This window comes from Rhinoraja longicauda, chromosome 23, assembly GCF_053455715.1.
Source record: "Rhinoraja longicauda isolate Sanriku21f chromosome 23, sRhiLon1.1, whole genome shotgun sequence".
Classification (NCBI taxonomy): Eukaryota; Metazoa; Chordata; class Chondrichthyes; order Rajiformes; family Arhynchobatidae; genus Rhinoraja; species Rhinoraja longicauda.
This window is the reverse complement of record NC_135975.1, coordinates 12,426,672-12,431,585: the sequence shown is the minus strand read 5'-3', so window position 1 is coordinate 12,431,585 and position 4,914 is coordinate 12,426,672.

Sequence of the window (4,914 nt, the reverse complement as noted above, 5' to 3'; positions counted from 1 at the left end):
AACCTGAAACACAAGAAAACGATTCATCATTAGTGTCAAGTTTCAGAGTGAAGGTGGGCATATCCTGCTGCTGTTCCCACCTGTCTCTCTCCCAGCACTCTGTGTGGATGAGGTTTCCAATGCTGCTGCATCTTATATACCTGTAGTTCTGGCATCTTGGAGGCTTTTGGAACCATTGGAATCAAACGCAATTGGGTGCAGCAATCTACATAAAACTCCTGCGGACCAATCACTGACTGACAGATGAGCACAATATGAACAGGAAGTCACTGATATACAGAAAACCAGTTCAGCAGGCACTGGTACAGTACTGAGAATTTGTTTTTAATCTTCCAAAACCAGAGTGCGTGAGCAACCATTTTGAAAGCAGAGAAATTAATTTTGAAAGATTGGCGGGAGAATAAAGAGAGAGCAGGTTTTTTGATTGAATAGGCAGGTTATTTAAAGAAGCGGGCATTTGAATGGCTGAGGAAGAGAGGCAGCAGCCAGTAAAAGGAAGGCAATATTTAGCGAAACAAGTTGTTGGGAGCGGTCGTGTTGGAAGGGAAGCCATGTTGAAGCCAAGTACAGAACCGAGCACCTTGGCTGAAGACGCTCGGCGAGACCGGCTGATGAAGGGAATGCAGAGCTAGCATGTGAGTTCGTATCAAGCGGGAAATTTTATAAAGGAGTCAATGGGAATAAGTAAAGTAAGGATGCAGGAACACGTGATGTGCTGCAGCTGCATGGTGCTGGTGGATCCCAATATGGTTCCTGGTGACCACATCTGCAGCAAGTGTTGGTTGATCGACGAACTCAGCTCAGAATTGATGACGGAATCTGAGCTTTAATCGCTGTGACACATCAGGGAAGGGGAGATTTACCTGGATGCCGTCTGTTTCTTGAGGAAGTCACACCCATTAGATTAACAACTTCCAATTCAGGCCGTGATCAGGTTGTTGAGGATGTGACTGTGAGTGAGGCAGGTATGGGGATTCAAGAGACAGTGTTGGAGGAGCCTTAGCCCTTGAGCTTGTCTAACAGGTCGGAGATACTTGCTTCCAGTGCAGACGCGAGTGGGGGCTGCAGCAATGATGAGCAGCCTAACTATGGCACCATGGATCAGGGAGTCGTTCAAGAGGGGGAGGAGAAGAGACACGTAGTTGTAATTGAGGATAGCACAGACATAATTCTCTATCACAAGGATCGAGAGTCCTGACGGCTGTGTTGCCAGCCTGGTGCCCAGGCTCAGGATGTCTCATCTGAGCAAATTGGCATAGTGTCAATAAGATTAGAGAGTTAAAAGCAAAGACTGGATCAAAGACTGGTGTTGGAGAAGTGGGTTTGAATTCGTAGGTCATTGGCATCAGTATTGGGGAATGCAGGGGCTGATACAATGCAATGAATTCTAGCTGAACCCTACTGGGACCAGGTTTCTGGGGAATCCCACAACTTGGGCTGTAGTTAGGGATTTAAACTAACTGAATCAAGGGATATGGGAAAACAGTAGGAATGGAGTGCTGAATTTGGATGATCAGCCATGATCATATTGAATGGCGGTGCTGGCTCGAAGGGCCAAATGTCCTGCTCCTGCACCTATTTTCTATGTTATTATGTTTCAATCTAAATAGTGGGCGTGGGTTCAATAGATTGGAAAATATGGATGAAGTTAAAGATAAGGAGGTTACAAGTCTCCAAAATAAGAAATAGGAGACCAAATTTAGAAAGGTATAAGATTCTAGCATCAGGCAACATGGGGACTAAATTGAGAAAAAGTCCGGTGACTACAGAACTGAAGCCGCTGTATTTGAATGCCCGCAGTATAGGAAACAAACTGCGTGAGACTGCAGCACTGTTAGAATTTGGCCGGTACAATGTTGTGGGCATCACAGAGTTGTGGCGAAAACAGGATCAGAACTGGAAGCTGAACATCATAGGATAGACATCCTATCAAAAAGACAGGCAGGTGGGCTGGAGGTGGGACGGCTCTGCTGGTGAGGAATGAAACCCAATCCTTCACAAGAACCAACATAGGATCAGAAGATGTAGAATTCTTATGGGTAGAGTTAAGAAATGCAAGGGTAAATAGACCCTGATGGGAGTTATATATAGGCCTTCAATAGTAGCCAGAATGCCGGGTGCATGTTGCATTCTATCAAGAATCAAGAGATGGAAAAGGGATGTATCGGTGGTCATGGGGATTTTAATATGCAGGTGGACTGGGAAAATCAGGTTGGTACTGGATCCCAAGAGAATTAATTTGTTGAATGCCAATGAATTGTTTTTTTTAGAGCCGCTCGTGGTCGAGCCCAGGAGGGAAAGGCAATTCTGGATTTGGTATTTTGGAATGAACCAGATTTGATTAGGGAGCTTAAGGTGAAGGAAGCCCTGGGAGGCAGTGATCATAATGTGATGTAATTCAACCTGCAGTTTGAGAGGCAGAAGCTGAAGTTGAATGTATTGGTATTATTGTTGAGGAAGGCGATACACAGACATGAGGGTGGAGCTGGCTAAAGTTGATTGGAAGGTGACCCTAGCAGGAATGACGTTAGTGCAGCAATGGCAGGAGTTTCTGGGAGTAATTCGGAAGACATGGGATCTTTTCATCCCAAAGAGAAAGAACCATACTAAGGGAAGAATGAGGCAACTGTGGCTGACAAAGGAAGTCAGAGACAGCATAAAAGCAAAATACAAGGCATATAATACGGCAAAGATTAGTGGGATACTAGGGGATTAGGGAGCTTTTAAAAACCACCAGAAAGCAACGAAAAAAATCAATAAGGGGATGAAAGATGAAATGTGAAGGGAAGCTAGCCAATAATATAAAAAGAGGATTTCAAAAGTTTTTAAAAGATACATAAAGAATGAAAGAGAGACAAGAGTGGAAATTTAACTGCTGGGAAATGACGTTGTCCAAATAGCAATAGGGAACATAAAAACAATGGATAAACTGAATAAATCTTTTGCGCTAGTCTTCACAGTGGAAGATACCAACAACATACCAGAAATTCAAAAGAGTCAGGGGGCAGAAGTGAGTGCTTCTATTACTAAGGAGAAGGTGCTTTGGAAACTGAAAGGTCTGAAGGTGGATATGTCACCTGGACCAGATGGACTACACCCCATGGTTGTGAAAGTGGTCGCTGTAGAGATTTTGGAGGCATTATTAGTGATTTTTCAAAAATCACCAGTCAGGAATGGTTCCAGAGGACTGGAAAGTCACAAATGTAACTCCACTGTTTAAGAGTGGAGCCAGGCAAAAGAAAGGAATATAGGCCGGTTGGTAAGATTTTCCAGTCCATTATTAAGGATGAGGCTTTGAGGTACTTGAAAGCACATCATAAATAGCCCGAAGTGAGCATGATTTTGTTAAGGGGACAAATCATCCTCTCCGATAATCCTCAACACTGGGGCTTTGCAAGGATGCATTCTCTCCCCCTTCTTTACTCCCTGTACACTTTGATCATCAGCAAAGTGATGGAACCGAGAGAGCGAGCAAATGGCATTTACTCCCCACAACCGAGGTACTGAGGCCCCGTGTAGCTTTACCGTCCACGGTAGAAAACATCAGTTAGGCCACAGCTGGAGCACCGTGCACTGGTTATGGTCACCACACTGTAGGAAAAGACGAGAGGGAGCAGAGAAGATTCACCAGGACGTTGCAGATGATGCTAAGATATGTGGAGGGGCAAGGAGTGTAGAGGAAGCAAGGACTCTGCAGAAGGACTTGGACAGGTTAGGAGTGTGGGCAGAGAAGTGGCAGATAAAACTCAGTATAGCAAAGTGCAGTGTCATGCATTTTGGTAATAAGAATAAAGGCTTAGATTATTTTCTAATTGGTGAGAGAATCCAGAAATCCAGAAATTGGAGGTGCAGGTGCAGGAGTCCCAAAAAGTTAATTTGCAAGTCGAAATGGTAGTAAGGAAGGCAAATTCAATGCTGGCATTTATATCAAGAGGACTGGAATACAAAAACAGAGATGTAATGCTGAGGCTCTATTCATGGGGGTTTGGACTGTCCCAGACTGAAGTGTGTGGGCTCACCCTGGGCTGGAACTCCCTGTGTGGGCTGGACAACACGTCTGTGTCGTCAGATAAACCCAGCCCTCCCCATTCCATGGACCACACACAACGGGAGCAGAGTCTGGAATCTCTGGAGCTGGATCTTCTGCAACCGATGTCATGCCTAAATCTGGGGATTTTACACCAGTGCACATTCCCACATCTGTAGCGTTACACCCAGTGGTTGTTGACTTAGTGTTCCCTTGCACGTGGAGCACAGAAAGAGACCACTCGGCCCATGGATCCGTGCTACTGTTGCTACTCCTTAGCAGGCTCCCCCCTCCCTTCATCCGACCCCATCAACACATCCGTCTGTTCCTTTCTCCATCTACCTCTCCCTTAAGTACATCTGTGCTCTCTGCCTCGATGTTATGTTGCTGAGCTCCACCTGCCCAAAACGTCCAAGTAAATAGGATTTTCTCTCTTCTCTCTTTGATTTATCAGTGGCTATTTTACATTTATGACCAGGAAATCTGGTTTCACACTCGAGGAAACATCCTCTCGACATCCCCCTACAAATCCTTCACAGTGAGATCGGCCCCTGGCTGGTCCCCCCTCAATCTTCTCTCTTGTGGAGAACAAGCCTCAGCCTGTTGGATCCTCACTGCCGCTCTGTTTTGTGACAGTTCACTGCTCCTAGGCCACTCCAAGCGAATGTGTTCCCTTTGCTCACTGCACCAATCACGTTGGTGATGAATGTGTTGTGATCGCTCGAGGTCACAGCAGCCAAATGTCCGTAATGTGGTTTGTGATTGCAGAACATCTTTAAAATAGTTTAATATCAAAATATTTTATCTGAAATATTTTATGTTTCATCCTCTCACATGCCTCCAAATAAATAATCAGAATTGATATTGGAAATGGGCAACTTTGTCCA